This window comes from Corythoichthys intestinalis, chromosome 7 (assembly GCF_030265065.1).
Source record: "Corythoichthys intestinalis isolate RoL2023-P3 chromosome 7, ASM3026506v1, whole genome shotgun sequence".
NCBI lineage: Eukaryota > Metazoa > Chordata > Actinopteri > Syngnathiformes > Syngnathidae > Corythoichthys > Corythoichthys intestinalis.
In genome coordinates this window covers 43005439-43028316 of record NC_080401.1, presented here as the reverse complement: position 1 = coordinate 43028316, position 22878 = coordinate 43005439, and the positions used below count along the sequence as shown (strand labels likewise).

The 22878-nt window shown below is 39.2% G+C and overlaps 1 protein-coding gene across 2 annotated transcripts in view; it reads left to right on the top strand.

Annotated features, from left to right (window-relative positions):
* ssbp4 (single stranded DNA binding protein 4) overlaps positions 1–22878 on the top strand; it is a 258011-nt gene that overhangs the window by 163886 nt on the left and 71247 nt on the right. The window lies entirely within an intron of this gene.

Sequence of the window (22878 nt, the reverse complement as noted above, 5' to 3'; positions counted from 1 at the left end):
ATATCTAACTACCGTAATTTCCCAAATATAACGCGCATTTTTTCCCCCCAAATTTTACTTGTACGAGGGGCATTCAAAAAGTAATGCACTCAAGTGCATTGCTCGTACAGGAGTTTACCAATCTTGTGTTCAATACAAAACCCTCCTACCACAACAAAACAGGAACTAATGTTCACATAGGAACTAAAGTTATACAACATAAAATATACAATATAAATGAATACTACATCACATTTGTCAAATATAAACACATAATAAAATAAATAATAGCCCATTTAAATCAAATCAATTGAAATGAGCTAAAACAACTGTAATTAAATAATAAGAATAATACACAGATCCCGCTTACACAATTAAATGTATTCATTTCTGTGTGGCGCTTTAACTTGAGAAAACCCACCAATAAAGCTTTTTGAAAACTGCTCTTAAGAAAAAAATTGATTGGGATTGCTTTTCTCTTTAACACAGGACTTCTTTTTTCATCTTTTTTTTCAGAAAGAAAGCTGACCAATACGCGGGGTCTGAAAGGCAAATTGATGTTGGATTATTATCTTTAAATACCTGCTATACCCGCTACTTTTTGAGCAGAATTCTAGCTTTGTATAGGCTAATGTTCCTATTGTTGAAAGCACAAAATTCAATTCAATTCAATTTTATTTGTATAGCCCTAAATCACAACAAGGTTGTCTCAAAGGGCTTTGCAGAGGCAATATGATACACAATCAGAAACAGCAAATGAAGCAACAAAGATGAATAAATAAAGTTCAAGTCCTGGGCATCCCCCATCCTTAGACCCTCCATGTCGGCAAGGAAAAACTCCAAAAACTCCAGAGTCTGTGGGAGAAAATGAGAAACCTTGGGGAGTACCACAGTCAGGAGAGATCCACTCCCAGGACGGATAGACAGGTAGCACCAGGACTGCTAATGGGAATTAGCAGGCGAAGTTACAGTCCGTAAAGATGCAGTGGCGTAAAGGAACAAGAAGAGGTCCATCTAGCCAGATGAGACGGGGGTAGCAACGAGGACATCCATCCAGCCAGGGGTCCGGACAGTCAGGAGGCGGCAGCTGAAAAATAGCCCCTCCCCAGAGGGGAGGGGGGAAAGGGGACACCGGGTGACTAGTGATGAAGAGACTAGACAACTAGATATTAACATTGGAAAATAGAAATAAAGTAAGACAAGTGGTAGGTAGAGTGAGAAAAAGGAGATAGAACTCAGTGGCTGTACTTCCCCCAGCATTATAGCTTCTAGTGCAGCTTAGACTAAACTGTGAGTCTACTCCGACTTCAACTAGCCTGACCATAAGCTTTGTCGAATAGGAACGGTTTTAATCTAATCTTAAATGTGCAGACTGTCTCGGCTTCTTTAATATTAGCTGGAAGCTGATTCCATAAAACAGGGGCTTGGTGGCTAAAGGCTCTATCTCCGACAGTGCTTTTAGAAACCCTGGGAACTACCAGTAAACCTGCATTCTGAGAGCGGAGTGTTCTGTTGGGGCGGTATGGGACCAGAGCATTGGTGAGATAAGATGTCCCCAACCCATTAATGGTCTTAAATGTAAGAAGGAGGATTTTAAATTTATTTCTAAACTCGACTGGAAGCCAGTGAAGGGCCTGGAGCACAGGGGTGATGTGCTCTCTTCTATTGGTTCCTGTTAAAAGTCTTGCTGCTGCGTTTTGGACTATCTGAAGACCTTTAGAGAACTTTTAGGACAAGCTGCAAGTAGGGAGTTACAGTAATCCAATCTTGATGTAACGAACGCGTGAATTAATTTTTCTGCATCGTTTTTAGATCAAATATTTCTAATTTTGGCTAAGTTGCGCAGGTGAAAGAAGGCCGTTCTGCAGGTTTGTTTAATGTGAGCTTTAAACAATAAGTCAAGGTCGAATAGAACTCCTAGGTTTTTAACTGTGGTGCTGGAGGCTACACTTACATTGTCCAGAGTGACTATCTGGGCAGCTAAAGAGTCTCTGACACTTTTCGGGCCTATTATAAAGACTTCTGTCTTTTCAGGGTTAAGTAGAAGATAGTTAGTGCTCATGCAGGTAATTATATCTCGGACGCAGGTGCTTAGTTTGTCAACTTGCCTGATCTGCTCAGGTTTAATTGATAAATACAGTTGTGTGTCGTCAGCGTAACAATGAAAGTTAATGCTATGTTTTCTGATGATATTACCTAGAGCAGGGGTCCCCATCTGCCGGGCCGCGGACCGGTTCCGGTCCGTGGCGCATTTGCTACCAGGCCGCACAGAAATAATAATTTAATCACCACTGCATTATGGCTGAATTAACCCTGTGCCCCTGCTTAACACACCAATATCCCTGTCTACTCTGGATATAATACTACGGGATAGATTAGAATGTCGTCATAGAACTCCATTGATTGGACTGCTAGCAGTACAACTTGTTTGTGTATATAATACATCTATGTGCGCTTGTCCTGGATAATAACGTATTGCTAGGCCGCGGGCGCAGCACATTTGTTCCCGGAAATAATTAGCCCCCACACGAGCGAAGATGACTGGAAAACAGACGTCTTTGGAGATATTTTTACAGCGAAATGGGCACCTGACGAGCCTACAACCTCGAAGACCCACGAATTGCGAAGGAGTGGATTCGTGACCCGTTTGTGAATAAACCGAGTGATTCCAGCATGTCTGTGCAACAGGAAGATCAACTTGTAGAGATCGCAAATGGCGGCGACCTTATTAAACGTACATTTGAGACAACAACTCTACCGAGGTTCTGGATTAAAGTCATTCTGGAATATCCTGACATCGCTACAGGTGCATTGAAAACCTTGCTACAATTTCCAACATCGTATCTTGTGAAGCGGGCTTCTTAATTAATGTTTAACGACAATGCGAAGTCGGTAATGGTGAGAGCGGTGTGAAGTTGTTGTGTGCAGCTTACATGGCAGGATGTATCTGAGGAGAACTTTTCTACAAGTCCATTCATGATCAAACGTAAGGTAATATTCCTTTCTTTCAAGAAAGTTTGTAGTGTTTACTTTCGAATCGCTGCATTTGCGCATTTTGCGGCGATGTTTAACGTTACGCGCATGCGCAGAACCGCATCGTTGAAATTTTTGATGGGTTGCAAAATTTGTCAGAACACCAGTCCGTGAAAAAAAGACCCAAATAACACCTGTCCGTGGTGCAAAAAAGGTTGGGGACCCCTGACCTAGAGGAAGCATATACAGTACATCCGAAACAAATGATTATGACTAAAGATGTCCTGATCGGGATGCCGATCGATCGGGTCCGATCACGTCATTTTCAAAGTATCGGAATCGGCAAAAAAATATCGGCCATGCCTTTTTTTTAACACATATATTTTTTTAATTAAATCGTTTTCTTATTGTATTTAATGTAACAGACATAATATTTGACACTCATCCAGTGTCATTAGTTTAGACTTAACATAGGGTTAGCAAAAATATCCCAGTAATGGCGGCAATTCATTTATTATATAATGTGTCACGTTAATGTTATTAACAAATACGCTGCACAATCCTCTCACTCATTGTCGCGCTCAATATGTAATGACGCCGTTGTGTCTTTATAGAGAGAATAAAGGCAGTGCAAAATGAGTAGAGTGAACTTTGGCAGCCTTTGAAGCCTTTCTTCAATTGGCTAATACCTTGCAATCCCTCTCCCCAGAAATATCATGGGAAGCAATGTAGGGAAGTAAGGTAGCAATAGATCTTTGTCTTAACACCTCAAGTTATTTCCCAAAGTAGAGAAGATATATCCATTGGTAGCCTGACGCACAGTCATTGGTTTACTTCCCATAATGGTTTCACTTCCCATCATGCATTGGGGCATGCCTGCAGTATCATTTACTGAAAGCTCAACAGATACACTAGATGGCAATATTTAGTTACAATACACAAAGTCACAAGTCTTTCTATCCGTGGATCCCTCTCACAGAAAGAATGTTAATAATGTAAATGCCATCTTGAGGATTTATTGTCATAATAAACAAATACAGTACTAATGTACTGTATGTTGAATGTATATATTCGTCCGAGTTTTATTCATTTTTTTCTTAATGCATTGCCAAAATGTATATGATCGGGAAAAATTATCGGGAATGATTGGAATTGAATCGGGAGCAAAAAAAAAGCAATCGGATCGGGAAATATCGGGATGGGCAGATACTCAAACTAAAACGATCGGGATCGGATCGGGAGCAAAAAAACATGATCGGAACAACCCTAATATACAGCGTAAATAAGATGGGCCCAAGGACCGACAAAAGTGTGTAATAAACAACTAGCACATTTATATTTTGCATTTTGTTTTCGTACTGTACCGAAAATGAATCGAACCGTGACCTCAAAACCGAGGTACGTACCGAACCGAGATTTTTGTGTACCGTTACACCCCTAGTGGTTATCATTCTCATCGAGCCCAGTGCGGAAGCTAAAGTGAAGAGCTGCTCATATTGTCAGCTCAGGGTAATATTGTGTGTACGTGTTGCTGGCTAAACCTCGACGTCACATGTAAATTGACTAAATGAGGGGAATGACGCAACGTGACGCACAATAAAATGTTTCTCGTCTCAGACGAACAAGCAAATCTCTCCATTTATCCAAACGTTTCAATCCCAAGCTGTTGGTGTGGCCTTTGGAGGTTGAGGTGGTCTACACACCGTTGCCTCAGGGATATGAAATGGAAATTAGTTGTGTGTCTGTGTGTGCGTGTGTGTCTCAACGCCCAACCCCCCAATGTCTGGTGCTCAAGAGGACTGCTCCTTTGGGAATGCCTCTTCCTGCCTGGCTCCACACACACATTAACACACACATACTCAGACGTACGCTAAAATAGAAACGGGTTGAGTGGATCAGACTGGCGTGAGATGGTTTTAAATGTCTCGCCTGTGTCTTGTCGCCCGCTAAACGTTAGATGTGCGCCCACACTGGACGGGTCAGAATTGTGTCGGAACATCCGGAGGTTTTTGCTATATTTATGTTGGATAATATATGCTAATGTTTCAAATTCGTCTGACTGCAATGTTCACCATATTGATGTAGGCTTCACAAAATATATTCGCAGCCAGAGCGTAACTGTACACAGCTTTCTCATCATAGTGTACCTTTTGCCTCCTTTGACAAGATAGAATAAAGAGTGAACAAGCATAGCAGCAGAGAAATATAGGGAAAAAATGCCAGAGAATAAGGAGGTAGATTTTGTTAACAAGGCTGCCAGAAACTCTTTTCATTTTTAATAGTCCCGTAGGAGGTCTGGCTGATGAAGTGTTATGTTATTAAATCTTGGCAAAAAGTTGGAGCTGCAACACGTTTCAGTAGCAAGTGAGGAAATGTTCGTCTGTAGGTTGGATGACACTCTAAATGCAAAGATTCTGTTGGCCACTGTTTGCTTTTCTTAGAAAAATACAGTGTAAATGGAAATCATTTGTTCCGGGGTCAAGGATATGCCAATCATTGAGTTTTTATTTCATGTGCAGGCAAGTTTTCCTAGTAATGTTTGAACGTTGTTAACCGTCATACAAGTGTAAAATGAGGCCATCAGTATTTGACAGCCTATGCTTTGCAGTTTTTGGAAGCATATCATTCAATTGCCCATGGTTTGTCGATTGATATTGGAGCAGCTTCGCAAAATCGCTGCCTGGCTAGAAGTTTTTCTGTCCCCTACTGCCAGTTTGAGAAACTTTTTTGGCCGTCACAATCCTCCAATGCGTACTCAACTACAATTTACGGCATCTGTAGCAACACTCTCCAAAGTGAATCTATTCTTGAAAGGAACCACGGATAGAAAGACTTGTAGTTCTTAAAAGATAAACGTTAGTACGAGTTGACATAATTTGATATTAATACTCCTGTGGATGTTTTGGTTTTTATTCAATTTGTAAAATTAGCAGGGCGGTGACGTCACTGGACTACGCTGCCGGGCTTCCAGAGTGTAACTAGTGACATATTCATGTCATCTGTTCAGCTCTTTCAATTTGAACCCGAGAGGAACATTAATAAGCAAAACAGCACTGTCGATATTTCACAAAACGAGCAGCAAAGCAAAATGAACAGGAAAGACTGGATGAGACAAGACGAAAGTAGGATGAAATGGTGCAAAATGTGCAACACCGGCGAATTTCATGCATTCAGGCAGAACATACTAAAGAGGCCTTAAGAAAATACTTAATACGTAGTAATATCAGATGAGGGTGTTTTAAATACGCTACGTGACAAGTGTTGTTAATCTTACTTAAAAAGTAATTAACTATAGTTACAAATTACTTCTCCCAAAAAGTAATTACGTTAGTAACTCAGTTCCCTGAATGTAAGAGTAATTAGTTACTTGGCAAAGTAACTGGTGATAATTTTCACGTTTTTTTTTTTTTTTTTTTTCTCCAAAAAAAAACACAAAAAAAACTTTGGTCACACTATGTGAAGTGTAAAAGGTTTTTGGGACAATTGACCCTAGCTCAATTCTTTACCCTAATTTACCCTTTACCCTGAATCAACTGTTAAAAGTTGTTAAAATTGCTCCCATTATTGCATTAGTTCCCTTCTGTCTACTTTTGACATGTGGAAGTTTTAAAACTGTTTCATCATTTAAAGATAGATCCAAGTCAAGATTTTGCCCATTAAGGAGTATTAAAGTTTATTAGGTTCGCTAGGAAGGTTCTTTACAACAGAGCCTTCCTCAGAAGTCTACTGCTTTAAGATGGCGGCTGTTTACTAACGCATCTAGTTCCTATACTGTACATCTTGCTAATGCCCCCGTGTCTGTCATTTCGCATCTAGTTCTATATATATGTGATATGTACCATGTCTACCATATCTACCATATCATGTAGGCGTAGTTTGTAGCCTATGGGCTACAGTCCGGTGTTATTGGAGCCACCTAGCATCGCGTTTGCTCGGCGTCACAACTTTTTTGCCTCCCCCCATCTCCTCCTCTGCTCTGTCGTCTCGGTGAGTCCGTCTCCCTCAGACTTTTATCGCGTCATTCAACCAATATAGCAACGCATAGTAACGCACGCCTTTCCAGCCACAGTAACGGTAACGGCGTTGCCAAGATGAGAAAAGTAATTAGTTAGATTACTCACTACTGAAAAAAATAACGCCGTTAGTAATGCTGTTACATTCTAACGCCGTTATTAACTGCATTTGACTAATGTGGTCAACATATCAACAATCTGCTTTAAAACTACCTCAAGAAAGCACAATGCTTAAAAGTATGAGAGGGAAACACATGCAAAAAGTATTTTGAGGCAATGAAAAGGTAATAAAACACAAATAATAAGTACTCACCGCTTTTAACTAGGGCTGCAGCTATCGAATATTTTCGTAGTCGATTAATCGATGGACTAGTTAGTTCGAATAAACGAGTAATCGGATAAGGAACATGAAAAATTAAAATACTTGAGTTGAGCCTCAAACGGTATAATTTTTTTTTTTAAATGACTATCTACGTACAACAAAAGAACAATTGGCTAACTTACATAGAAAACGTCCGCTAGCTTAAATGCCATAAAATGCTAGGTTTTTTTTTTTTTTTTTTTTTTTTTTTCAATGCTCTTAACAAATGATTCAGACACATATTCCTACAAAAAAAAAACGGCTAAATATACCTATAAACTAAATTATGAATGCATTAAAAAACATGAGCTCAAACAAAAACTTAGCTTACGTTGGTCTTAACAGGGAGCAGTTGGATTCATCCATGTGAACAGAGGCAGACCAGAGGGCAGTGTATCCACCCTAATCAATAAAACTAAATGCAAACACTTTCAAAATAAACACTTACAACGCCACTTTAATTAAACGAATACTCAAAGCAACAACATTGAATTCGAATACTTTTTTCTAATCGAATACTCGGGTTAATTGATTAATCGTTGCAGCACTATTTTTAACCAATGTGCGCATGTGTTGGACGTCTAGCCGCGTAAAAAACCAAGGCAAGCATCGAAGGAATCAAGAATACAAACTGTCAAATGGCAGCAAGTAATATCTCGGCAAGCCGCCTAGGATCATTTTAAAGACACTGCTAATGAGCTCGAATTGGATGCATGTACGATGTTGGGAAGTCATCCCACAGCTCTATAACAAAACAATCTGACCAGCAGCAGAATGTGACAAAATCATGCCAATCGTCATACTAGCTTCGCTTGCTAGCGCGCACACCTATTCACCCAGTCCAGCCCAACCATGTCATCACCCCCAGCATACATTGCGCTCCCTAGGTCAAAACATGTACTAAACATTATAGATTTTAAAATCAACAGCAATAATATACGTGTTTCTAATAATGTATTTTAGTAAAAGAGAACAATTGTGGCTTATTATAGCCTACAAGTCCCTTTAAGGGACACATTGTATTTAAATCATTAACGTATACCTCAGAAACATCACAATATTTACACATTTATTGCTTTTAATTACAATCCATTCCACTCCATTTTCTCTCCTCATCTCCAACCCCGAATAAGGATGGAGGGAAAACAACATAGAAATGTGTCGCTCACCAAATCAACATTAAATGTCATTCTGTATTGCTGGCTAAATGTCATAATGTGAAGGGTCTGTGTGCATACACAGTATTTTCCCACCAGCTATGTACGTGCATGTGTGGCAGTCTCAAAAACATTTGCTCTTGTGTGTAGGTGTTATTTATCATGAGGCTCAGACACTAAATACATTCCTGGTGTTTTAGCTGTCAATCTCCATACCTTTTGTGGCGCCAACTCTTGTCGTCTGCTGCCTTAGTTTGCACTCTTCTCCACTTCCCAGAGAATTCAGCTCGCCTCAGAAAGCAACAGTTGGCCTGTGGAATTTTGGAGGGTTTTTCTTAAACAAGTACACACAACATGGAAGCATGCAACAGCAGAGTTTGATGATTTTCATTTTTGCGGAGCATAGTGTAGCCACGCTTGTATTCTAATGTCAACCCCCCCGCCTGCATATTTATGATTAGTAGACGTCGAGGTGAAAGCGCGCCTGATGAAATGTGCGCTTGCTCTTTGATTTAAAGGCACCCCCGGGTTGTTTTTCACCCCTGAGGATTTATGCCTAGTAGTCCTAAGGGAAGAGGAACAAGAGAACTGTAGTCGCTTTCACGCAGAGAACCTGCAAGATTTTACCTCTTACCCAAAGCAAGCTTTATTGGACGCAGTAAGTGAAGCGGGTTTTGTCTGAGTCTCAGACGGAGAACGGAGAAGACAGATTGAACAGAAATTATAAAGAGTGTCTAGTTTTTTAGGCACACTTTCGAATGTATTAGCATTTACGTGCTGTGAGGCTGGACTGACGTCACGTTTTAGCACAGTGTGTCATATTTTTGTTAAAACATTATTTTTCCCATTATCAGAGGCCTAAGAAATGCGTGCTTTGCAATTTACGTGTGTGCAACCATATTTCACACGAATGTCATTTATACAATGTATTGTCTCTTGCTTTACATGATGGCTGGTGTGCGATGACTGATTGTTTTAACATGAAGTTTTATTTGGAATGTGGTTATTTCTGCATCACACAGTTTAGCCCTTTTAACACCCGAGCCTATTTTGTCCGAAATTGCATGTTTTTGATAGGGCTGTCAAACAATGAAAATGTTTAATCGAGTTAATTACAGCTTAAAAATTAATTAATCGTAATTAATCGCAATTAATCGCAATTCAAACCATCTATAAAATATGCCATATTTTTCTGTAAATTATTGTTGGAATGGAAAGACACAAAATGGATATATACATTCAACATACGGTACATAAGGACTGTATTTGTTTATTATGACAATAAATCAACAAGATGGCATTAACATTATTAACATTCTGTTAAAGCGATCCATGGATAGAAAAACTTGTAGTTCTTAAAAAAAAAAAAAAAAAAAATGTTAGTACAAGTTATAGAAATTTTATATTAAACCCCTCTTAATGTTTTCGTTTTAATAAAATTAGTAAAATTTTCAATCAAAAAACAAACTAGTAGCCCGCCATTGTTGATGTCAATAATTACTTACACAATGCTCATGGGTGCTGAAGCCTATAAAATCAGTCGCACCCAAGCGCCAGCAGAGGGCGGCAAAACTCCATAAAACACAAGTAACAAGTGAGCGTTTCACTGTACCGTCATTTAAATCTGTCTGAGCGGGGCATCTGTGTTAATTGCGTCAAATATTTTAACGTGATTAATTTAAAAAATTAATTAACGCCTGTTGACGCGATAATTTTGACAGCCCTAGTTTTTTATGTTGCCTTTATATTTCAAAGGTTGGGTCCTTTTTTTGCTGTTTTCTTCACTGACCAATCATAATCGACATTTTTTACCTAAAAAGACAAAAAAATTTCAAGTCTTTTTGGCAAAATTTGTAATATTGATGTCCCATTGACAACCAAACATGCTCAACGAACTGTTTTGAAGCTTGATAATATTTATTCAACTTGTTAGGATAAACAGTCAACAGAAAAAAATGAGACTGAATAGTTTTATATTTGATAATTCAACCGAAACAGCAGGCATGGTCATAGGGGTTTTTGGCCTTTACACATACTATGGTCAAAATAGGTTATGTACAGTAGACCAACAGAGTAAAATAGTGAAAATATATCTAAATTTAACATGTAAAGGGTTTGGAGGATATTTCATTGTGAGGTTAGGTATTGCACCCATCACCAAATGACAATGAATAGTTTTATATTTGGTAATTCAACAGAAACAGTAGGTACGGTCATTAGCGTTTTATATGTACAGGGTTTCCCCTACATAAAAAGATTGTGGTGCACCACCACACCAAAATAAAAGCCTTGGAAATTAGATGTTTTTTGTTTTTATTTTTTGTTTTTTAAATGCTGTTTCAAACTAGCGTCAGCCTAGTGTGAATGGTTCAGTGGCAACCTATTCATTGTAGGGCTGCAGCTATCGATTATTTCAGTAGTTGATTAATCGATGAAGTAGTTCGAATAATCGAGTAATCGGATAAGGATAAGTCCACTAGCTTAAATGCTATAATATGGTAACTTTTTTTTTTGTTTTGTTTTTGTTTTTTTTTTTACAATGCTCTTAACAAATGGTCCAGACACGTATTCCCCCCCCCCCCCAAAAAAAAAAAAAAACGGCCAAATATACCTATAAACTAAATTACGAATGCATTAAAAAAACTAGCTCAAACAAAAACTTAGCTTATGTTGGTCTTAACAGGGAGCAGCTGGATTCAGCCACGTGAAATGAAGTAGACTAGAGGGCAGTGTAGCCACCCAAATCAGTAAAACTTAATGCAAACACTTTCAAAACAAACCATTACAACGCCACTTTAACTAAACGAATACTCGAAGCAGCAAAATTTAGTTCGAATCTTTTTTTTCTAATCAAATACTCGAGTTAATCGATTAATCGTTGCAGCACTAATTCATTGTGTATTGTATCCATAACTAAGCGCGGCCCCCTTAAGAGACGATCGTACTGGGGAGCTGTGATGCAAGGGAAACAAGTAGGAAGAATGGGAGAACAGGCGAGACAGCGAGAGATTGTGGTCGAAAGTCACGGCAGCCCGTTGTTATTTTGTTATTGTTTTTCTTTATTATTGTTGCCACAATAAATTGGGTAAGCAAATACTGAGTCCTCCCTTTCTTCCCGCATTCAGAGCATTACAGTATTTTGAAATCAGACGTTTCGGCAAAAGCGAGCAGTGGACGGCCGTCTTGGACGGAACGGCAAGTTTGAATGAATTTGCGCCGAGAAGAGGGGCCCAAAATAGAGCCTTGCTCTATTTTCAGAGCGCCGCCACACTCACGTCAACAACGCATCCAATAGCACTACCTCACACAGCCCACTCTTCCGCCGTTTGCACACTACTGTCAGTCTGTCACTCTAACTCCCCGACTCATCCGAAGAAAACAACGATCAATCTGTCCTATCTGTTCCTCGAATTGATGAAATAATACATTAGCATGCGCTAAAATAAGTATTCGAATCATCTCGCACGTTTTAAATTCGCTCGGTCAATCCAACCGTCTGTCGCTCGCTACCTCGCTTCCCTCTCCTTAGGTGGCGCCTAGCTTGGCAATTTATCCAAAATGTTCACATTACGTCGGTCCTTCGTGACCTCACAATGGCTCCTGGGATATGTAGTTTTTCGTGGTGCTCTCGGTTTTGAAAAAGGACAAGAAATAATGGAAATATGGAAATAAACACATTGTCCATGCAACGTTTTAATGTTTATTTATGAGGGTGACAAAACTATAAAAGTCAAATGACATTATCTCCCGTTTTACATGGTCGATTGACTTCAAGTAAAAACGGGCGTGGACCTCAACTTCCGCACTTTTGAATGAGACCAACCAGCAGCACATGGGTGACGTAATTACAGCGTGACGAGGCTGCAAAGATGATATTCGTAAACATGTCACTGCCGACACGTTCGGTGTAGCCATAGTTGAGGGTTTTTTTTTCTAATATATTGAGTTGTACAGGTTTTAGGTAAGAACTGCAGTCATTATTTATGACACAGGAACTTTGAATTTAACCCATTCACCCCTCCAAGTCCAAATGGATTAGATGTGTAGTCCCGTCAATGGCACGGAAAGATGAGCCAGTCCTCACACGGAGTTTAAATGAATGGAATGTCTTTTGTTGTCAATTGTAAGCAATGAGTTAAACTATAAGCGTGTAGACTTTTTATATCCACTATAAATTGTATTTGCGGTAATATTGCAACCAGATTAAATTGATTTATAATCTCCTTTCACAACTCAAGGAAAATTACCCCACAGACTACAGCCAGGCCGAACACTTCAAAAGTCAACAAATAACAAAAGAATCATCACTGGGGCAGTCCAACTTTGTGCTTTTCATAACTTGTTTGAATGGATGACTTCCCTAAGTTCCCTCCCTCCCTGCACACCTTTCATCGCTCCAACTTTGCCACTCGCCTCCAAGCATTCCCTAATTAGCATCATTAATTATCTTCAATTAGGCACCAAGCTGCATATGTATGTTCTACTCATAGCGCGCGCTCGTCCCGATTTGCGCTCTGTGACACTGAGTGCCTAATGAGGGCGTGAAAGGGCACGGGCCGAGCGAGTGGGGGTGTATGTTGGGATCACATCGGTGCGTGTGTTTGTGTGTGTAATTAAAGAGCAGTGCCAGCAGGGGGGACCTGTGTTAGAAAGGGTCACGCGGGTGAACAGCAGGCCATCGGCAACCTGTGGTCATTAACTAGCGACGATGCTAATAAAGGACTTTGCGTGCGTGAAGGTTTGTGTGGTGTGTGCGTGGACGAAAGCTGTTGATTGCCAGTCCTAGTTGAAGTTAACAGCTTGACTCAATGTAGAAGAAATATTAGAGTTGTCCGATAATGACTTTTTAACCGATATCCCGATATTGTCCAACTCCAATAATCCTATACCGAAATCAAACCGATACTAATGATGACTAATGATAAATGTAACAACTTCCAGGTTTTCCAAAATAAAATAAACATTCTGTTAAAACAACTAGAACTTCAAAAGAAGTAATAGAAAATAAATGTCCCATATAAATAATATAAATTGAAATGAGCCAAAATGTCAATAATTAAATACAGTGATCCCTTGTTTTTCGTCGTTAATGCCGACCACAACCCGCCATGGTAAGTGAAAAACCGCAGAGTAGCGCCCCCCCCCCAAAAAATATATATTTTAGGGCTGTCAAAATTATCGCGTTAATGAGCGGTAATTAATTTTTAAAATTAATCCCGTTAAAATATTTGACGCAATTAACGCACAAATGCCCCACTCAAACAGATTAAAATGACAGCACAGTCAAAGGTGTACTTGTTGTGATTTTCGGAGTTTTGTCGCCCTCTGCTGGCGCTTGGGTGCGACTGATTTTATAGGCTTCAGCACCCATGAGCATTGTGTAAGTAATTATTGACATCAACAATGGCGGGCTACTAGTTTTTTTTTTTTTATTTAAAATTTTACAAATTTTATTAAAACGAAAACATGAATAGGGGTTTTAATATAAAATTTCTATAACTTGTACTAACATTTATCTTTTAAGAACTACAAGTCTTTCTATCCATGGATCGCTTTAACAGAATGTTAATAATGGTAATGCCATCTTGTTGATTTATTGTTATATAAAGAAATACAGTACTTATGTACCGTATGTTAAATGTATATATCCATCTTGTGTCTTATCTTTCCATTCCAACAATAATTTACAGAAAATATGGCATATTTTATTGATGGTTTGAATTGTGATTAATTGCGATTAATTACGATTAATTAATTTTTAAGCTGTAATTAACTTGATTAAAAAATTTTAATCGTTTGACAGCCCTAATATATTTGTTTTTGTCTGTGTTCAATGTATTTATTCAGCTTTAGCATTGGAGATACATATAAGACATGTTTTTTTCACTTTTTCCCCCCAAAGTATATATTTTTTTTAAAAATTTATGCATATGTATATTTTAATAAATATTTTTAAGCACTTCAAATGTTCCTGTCCCACCGAATTATTTTTAAACAAGAATAATGTAGATAAACGCTTGTCTTTATTAAAAGCTTCATTGAGTAAGTCCACTCAACTCCACTCCATCTCCTCACTTACACACAATGAGTTGCCACAGCAACTGTTTAACAAGTAAAACGACGATTGACGCATGCAGCACTTTGATGCTGAGGATTCCAGGGATCTCTGGCAAGATCAAACAGAAGACGTCTATCAATCATTGTTAACTTTAAAAAGCAACTCCAGTGCATTGCCTGAACAACAAAGAGCAGGGAGAGGGAGGAAGGGAAGGAGATTGAGACTACGCGATTGGCTCGGGACAGCTCATCTGTTTTTCTTTAATTGAAAAAAAATCCACGATGGCCTGTGGAAGCAAAGTTTGAAGCGCGACATAGCGAGGGATCTCTGTAAAAGGAATCATTCACGGTTAAATCATGTTTACAGTAGTTACACAAAAGAGCCACTAGGGTGGCGACAAAGCATTACAAATACAGGCAGGCAATCATAGAACATGCCAATGCAACGACAATTCCCAAGATGCATTCTCCTGTGCTTTTGCTCAGATTTTTGTATTTTATTACTTTTCTAGTTTTCTTAGTGACTATTTCTTTCTGGTTATGCAGTAGTTATATGTAATGAGTTAATAACACACTATTTTTCAATTGTTTTATTGTTCATCTAATTTTTGCACCATGAAATGGTCTCCTCACATAACAATTCCCAAGAAATGATGCATGTTGGACCAAAACTAGTGTCATTATTGTCTGACATAATTTTTAAATGCTATTATCAATTGAGATGATCAGGTAACTGATAAGAACTGTAGAAAATACAAGTCTTAAAAATAAAATTCTGTTATTTATCAAAGAATCTCATAGCTAGTTGATTAATTTGCTTATCTTTGGGCTAACAAACAACGCTAAACATCGTAAACAACTCTCTGCTTTGCATTGGCTTTTTGCATCAAAAGCTTAAAAAAGTTGATTCAACATTCTATCATTCAAGTGTGACTGGCCTGGAGAAGTCACATAATTCTCCCAGCTAGCAACAATATGTGACAGCCATTTTAACTGAAGTTGTAAGTTGTCACGCTGCCGCTGTTTAAAAGCTATTGAACTTGACTTACCTTCGACACGCGCTATGTGAACGTGTTTCAGAAGGGAACATCTCTATGGGTAAGAGCCAAACGCATAAATCCATCAGCTCCCACTGGGATGCCACAATAGCTCACCTGCATTGTATGTATCTTGTGTTGTGTATCCTTCCCTGCAGTCGACCGCCCTAATCAATATCAAGTTTACTGGCAGGCAGCCTTGTCGTGATTCCCGCTCTTATCTCCTCTTGTGAATGTATGTGTGTAATTATTTCCTCAGCCCAGGTAGTATTTTAAAAAAAGGAGTACTCGGTGCATGTGCTCCAGGGCAGAAATGAAGGTTTCCAGGGCTTAGCATGGCTATTTTCTTTTTTGCATCACGATTCTTACTCTTGCGGCTTGTCTATTGCACCATCACACAGTTCCGCCTCTGCTTATCGTGGTGGGATCGCCCCGACTGACAGACTTATTGGACCACTTGTGGTTGAGGGAAGACGAGGTGAAGGAGTGTCGTGACAGAAGGTCCCTGGGAAAGGAACAGTGGTGATGGCGGTGCTGATGAGGAGTTCTTAGCTTTCTATGTGAGGTTACCAAGGCTGAAAATCAGCAATTTTAAGCATTGCTTACGTCAATCCAAGAGCCGACACATGCTGAACGGTGTTTCGGTGGCACGCAGGTAGTCGTAGTAGCGTGTCGTCTGCTTGTTTGGAAGCAGATAACAGCGGATCCATTACTCCCTGGAAGCGGCTTTCTGATCCCCGTGCAGATACAGACACTCATTCAGTGTCTGAGGGCCATCCAGCCAGCCTGGCAGGCAAAGTAGCCATTGGCACGCAGCTGAAGAGCTTCATAAACCAAAGGGCCAAAGGAGAGCGGCCCCCGCTGTTGTTAAAGAGAACCATCAAACATGAACTGCAGACAAAACTGTCTGTTTTCCCACTTTTAACCCTAAATGAGTCAGAGTTGTTAAAATGTTAAATCTTTCCTCTTCTGACCTCAATTATTCACATAAAGTGTGAACGTGTGAACTCGACAAATTGTCACTGTCGTCAAAAAAAAAAGTGCAGCGAGTTTACTTTTTGTCAAATAAGTGGGCTAGAAATGAAAATGTTATTGTTTTTCTTTTTTTCTTATCAGTAACTCACGCTAAAAGGATGGTCAGTTTTCCTCTTAACTCATTTACTCCCAGCCATTTTCACCGGAGCAAGGCCCTTCGCTCCCGGCCGTTTTACTGGATTTTGACTGATTTTGCAAGGCCCACAGAAAATTCTGTTCTATTGCTATATAAACATGGAACCCACCAAAAGAAAGCTTAGACTCTCTTCTTTCAGCAGAAAAAAAGTTAGTTCATATCTTTTTCCATTCTTTAGAAATCAGCATTAGACAATAGCTTAGTTTGAGCAATTTTCCAATTTCTGATGAAAAAACAGAGAAATTGAGCTTTTTGTAAAAGCATACATTTCACACATAACTTTTACTTTAACACAGCTATTTTTCGCTTTTGTGACATCCCAAACATCTGAATAATGTTTTCGTTCTACAAAATAACATAAACAACAAGACAAATAGAGCTTTTGATAGCAAAGTAACAATTAATTTACACATAACTAAACTATTGAACTGTTCAACTATTTGCGCACATAACAAAGGGGAAGGCTCTCGGCTGCTCCCGGTTGAATGAGGTGGCTCCCAGTAATCTGATGAGTCCGGATCAAGATCGGTCTCACTTTTTACATCATCTTCATCATTGGTTTCAACCGCGGGCTCAGGAGTAACGCAACGTGAGCTCCGCAGAACGCGTGTGGAACCTAAAGCTGTTGTGGCCGTCAACGTCTGTCTCATCAAGATATCCTTAATCCTTCTTTGACGATGGTTTCGTTTTCTTTTCAAAACACTCCTCCAGTGTCGTTTGCCTTTTTTTCCCGATAGTTTTCCACATTTTTCTCAAATTGTCACACGTCTTCACAAGATCCCTCTAACTTCCGTTTCCTTATTTATTTTCACTTCCATACTTGGCCGAGATGAGTTCTTACTAAATGCGCTACTGCCCTCCAGTGGCCAGTTTTATTGCTTTAAAATGAGTTTTGATCATTGTGCATTGCAGTTTAGGTGCAACAGAACTTAGAGATGCCTCTTGTGAAAAAAAAAAAAAAAACGTAAAAGACATATAAATACATTTTTGGGAAACAAACACTTAAAAATAGAACATATTTATACGTTTTGGGGGGCAAACGAGTTAAAAAAAGAAATACATACAAAAACTACTATATTTTTCGGACTATAAGTCGCAGTTTTTTTTCATAGTTTGGTTGGGGGTGCGACTTATACTCTGGAGTGACTTATGTGTGAAATTATTAACACATTATTATATCATTTCACATGTTATTGTGGTGTTTTGCAGTGACACTGATGGTTTGGTCAACTTTGTAGCATGTTCTTTATGCTATAGTTATCTGGATATCACTTAATAGCTATGTTACGTTAACATACCTGTCAGGTTGTACGGTTTCGGCGTAATTTGTACAAGTGAGCACTAATTTTTAAATGTGTACACCGTACGTTCAAAATCTCTACGTTTTTCGTGCATTGTTTTTTTTTCTCAGTTCGGATTTTGTCACCGTTTCGGCAACGAGACAATGTGCGTTACGATGCGGTTCTGCGCTGGTTGAATGACGCGAGAAAAGTCAGAGACACTTAGAGAGAAGAGTGCTGTGACGCTGTTACAGACGCAATGCTAGGCTAGGTGGCTCCAATATTTCCTGACTGTAGCTGATAGCCTACAATCTACGCCTAGATATCAAGTGCTTATAGAAGTACATGCGAAATGACGGACGGCAGCGTTAATAAACAGCCGCCATTTTGAAGCAGTAGACTTCTCAGAAAGGCTCTGTTGTAGTGAACATTCCTAGCGAACTTAAGTAACTTTTTGTCTAAAATACTCCTAAATCGGCAAAATCTTGACTTGAATCTATCTTTAAATGATGAAACCGTTTAAAACTAACATGTCGAAAGTAGACAGAAGGGAACTAATGCAAAAACGGTAGCAATTTTAACAACTTTAACAGTTAATTCACAACATTAAACGATTTCCAAACATAGCAAAGGTTACTATTGTTTTTTTTTTGGGTTGTTTTTTTTGTTTTTTTGTTTTTTCATTAAAAAAAAAAAAACATGAAAGGTAGCACCAGTTACTTTGCCAAGTAACTAATTACTCTTACCTTCAGGTAACTGAGTTACTAACTCAATTACTTTTTGGGAGAAATAATTTGTAACTAATTAATTACTTTTTAAAAGTCATAAAGATGAAGTCTGCAGAATGAAACTTGGCGAAAGCGGGGATTTCATTCTGCCAATTTGTTGCCGAACACAATTTGTCCGCAACTATTGCTGATCACTTCTCAGAATTAGCAAAAGAAATATTCCGGGACTCAAAGATTGCATCGGTAAGTTAATTTTATCAATTTTTTGCATCATTCAAAAAAAAAAAAAACTAGGGCTGTCAAACGATTAAAATTTTTAATCGAGTTAATTACAGCTTAAAAATTAATTAATCGCACTTAATCGCATTTCAAACCATCTACAAAATATGCCATATTTTTCTGTAAATTATTATTGGAATGGAAAGATAAGACACAAGATGGATATATACATTCAACATGCGGTACATAAGGACTGTATTTGTTTATTATAACAATAAATCAACAAGATGGCATTAACATTATTAACATTCTGTTAAAGTGATCCATGGATAGAGGGACTTGTAGTTCTTAAAAGAAAAATGTTAGTACAAGTTATAGAAATTTTATATTAAAACCCCTCTTAATGTTTTCATTTTAATAAAATTTGTAAAATTTTCAATCAAAAAAATAAACTAGTAGCCCGCCATTGTTGATGTCAATAAATACTTACACAATGCTCATAGGTGCTGAAGCCAATAAAATCAGTCGCACCCAAGCGCCAGCAGAGGGCGGCAAAACTCCATAAAACAACAAGTGAGCGTTTCACTGTACTGTCATTTAAATCTGAGCGGGGCATCTGCGTTAATAGCGTCAAATATTTTAACGTGATTAATTAAAAAAATTCAATAACGCCTGTTAACGTGATAATTTTGACAGCCCTAAAAAAACCGCTAATGTCCCTTTAGGACGCTTTTTACAATGGTTTTTAGTGTGCTTGTATGTAATTCGTCGGCAAGAAAACAGAGCAGTGGACAACGGAGCTCCGTTTGACTGCATCTCTCTTTTCTTTTTGCTTCCCCTCTTCATTTTCATTTTTTTCCCTCTGGTTCTCCCTCGCTCTCCCTCCACCAGCCCGGCCATGCTGTTGATTGACGGCCTGAGGGTTTTAATGGGCACTGGAGTGCAGGAGCTGAGGTCGGGGTTGTCATGGCAACTAGGAGACGGGGGCCTTTTGCTGCTGCTGTTACTGCTGCTGCTTCAGCTTCACCTGCGTAGTGTGTGCAGCTTTGTACACTTCTTGCACATACATGCACACTCTGGCAGTAAATCTCAAATACTGAAGGTCTCGACCCTTTAATTCCTCTATGGAGGCATGAGTAGGCACCTTTTGTCGTAGTTTTTCCCTCGGATAATTTCTATACTTCTGTTTCAGATCAAGTATGTTTTAAAAAAATTCCCCTTTCTACCTTCCTCTGAACTGCTGACAATTAAGCGTTTTATTAGGGCCAGGTCGAGGTTAGCAGGGTGTCACGTATCGGGGCGTTTTCCAAAGAGAACATGAAACAAAGTGACTCATTCCGCCAAAGCAGATTCTGTTATTGCCTTCCTCGGATGTCACGACGCGTCCAAGACAAACCTGTGGAAGACAAAATGGGATGGAATGTGCCTCAGTAAATAGCCTGAAGAATTGAGACAAACAGAGTAGTGTGACCCACTACGAATGAAGGCAAAAATGACTACACTTACGTTAGCGCAATGGTACTTTTGAAGTTCCAGTGTTGTTTTTTACAGCCTTTTCATTTTTGTCTTAGTCTTTTGGACGAAAATACTTATTAGTCTTAGTTGTTTTTTAGTCATTTCATGTGTTCGTCTTTGTCTTGTTTTCGTCGAAGAAATCTCACAAAAATTGCGTCTAGTTTTAGTCGACGGTTACTCGAAAATGTGTTTGTGAAGTTAAGAAATAAATAAAGGTTTCCAACAATTTGAACTACAGTGGTATGAAAAAGTATCTAAATAAAATCACCATCAAATGTGATTTGATCTTTGTCAAAATCACACAGATGTGAAAACAGTATCTGCTTTAACTAAAAGCACCCAAACATTTATAGGCTTTAATATTTTAATGAGGATAGCATGCAAACAATGACAGAAAGAGGTGAAAAAGTAAGTGAACCCTCTGCCTAAGGAGACTTAAAGAGCAATTGAAACCAATTTTTACCAAACAATTTCAGTCAGGTGTGTGCCCAATCACTGATAAGTGGTTTAAAGCTGCCCTGCCCACTATAAAACACACACCTGGTACGAATTGTCTTGATGAGAAGCATTGTCTGATGTGCATCATGGCTCGTTCAAAAGAGCTGAAGACAAGTGATCAAGGATTGTTGATTTGTATAAAGCTGGGAAAGGGCACTTGGACACTCCACAGGTGTTTTGGCAAAATATTTTGTGGACTGATGAAACCAAAGTTGACTTGTTTGGGGGGTAACACACAACGTCATGTGTGGAGGAAAAATGTAACAGCTCCCCAACATCAACACTTCATCCCCACCTTGAAGCATGGTGGAGGGAGCATCATGATTTGGGGCTGTTTTGCTACCTCAGGACCTGGACAACTTGCAATGATTAACGGAGGAATGAATTCAGAAGTTTATCAGGATGTTTTGCAGGAAAACCTGGGGCCATCTGTCAGACAGTTGAAGCTAAAAAGAGGATGGATGCTGCAAAAATACAATGATCCAAAACACAGAAGTAAATCAACTTCAGAATGGTTTCAGAAGAACTAAATACACGTTCTGGAGTGGTCAAGTCAAAGTCCAGACTTGAACCCCATAGAGATGCTGTGGCATGAACTAAAGACATCAATTCATTCTATTTTATTTGTATAGCCCTGGATCACAACAAGGTTGTCTCAAAGGGCTTTGCAAAGGCAATATGATACACAATCAGAAACAGCAAATGAAGCAACAAAGATGAATAAATAAAGTTCAATCCTGGGTATCCCCCATCGTTAGACCCTCCATGTCGGCAAGGAAAAACTCCAAAAACTCCAGAGTCTTTGGGAGAAAATGAGAAACCTTGGGGAGTACCACAGTCAGGAGAGATCCACTCCCAGGACGGATAGACAGGAAGCCCCAGGACTGCTAATGGGAATTAGCAGGCAAAGTTACAGTCTGTAAAGATGCAGTGGAGTAAAGGAACAAGAAGAGGTCCATCTAGCCAGATGAGACAGGGGTGCAACGAGGACGTCCATCTAGCCAGGGGTCCGGACAGTCAGGAGGCTGCAGCTGAAAAATAGCCACTCCCCAGAGGGGAGGAGGGAAAGGGCATTCTGAGAGCGGAGTGTTCTGTTGGGGCGGTATGAAACCAGAGGATCGGTGAGATAAGATGGCCCGAACCCATTATTGATCTTAAATGTAAGAAGGAGGAGTTTAAATGTAATTCTAAACTCGACTGGAAGCCAGTGAAGGGCCTGGAGCACAGGTGTGATGTGCTCTCTTCTATTGGTTCCTGTTAAAAGTCTTGCTGCTGCGTTTTGGACTAGCTGAAGACCTTTTAGAGAACTTTTAGGACAAGCTGCAAGTAGGGAGTTACAGTAATCCAATCTCGATGTAAGGAACGCGTGAATTAATTTTTCTGCATCGCTTTTAAATAAAATATTTCTAATTTGGCTATAATTCATGCCAGTCATCCCAGGAATCTGACTGAACTACAGCAGTTTTGTAGCGAAGAATGGGCCAAGATTAGTCCTGATCGATGTGCCAGACTGATCTGCAGCTACAGAAAGCGTCTGGTTGAAGTTATTCCTACCAAAGGGGGAGCCACAAAAAATTAAATGTGATGGTTCACTTACTTATTTTCCCCCCTTCTGTCATTGTTTGCATCCTATCCTCATTGTTTGCATGCTATCCTCATCATGAATGAAAATTCATCCATACATTTATTCATTATCCGTGCCACTTTTCCTCACGTGGGTCAAGGAGTCATTAAAATGTGAAAACAAAAAATGATTGGGTGGTTTCAGTTAAAGTAGACACCGTTTTTTTCATCTGTGTGATTTTGACAAAGATCAGATCACATTTGATGGCGATTTTATGCAGAAATATGGGAAATTCCAAAAGGTTCTGATAATTTTCATACCACTTT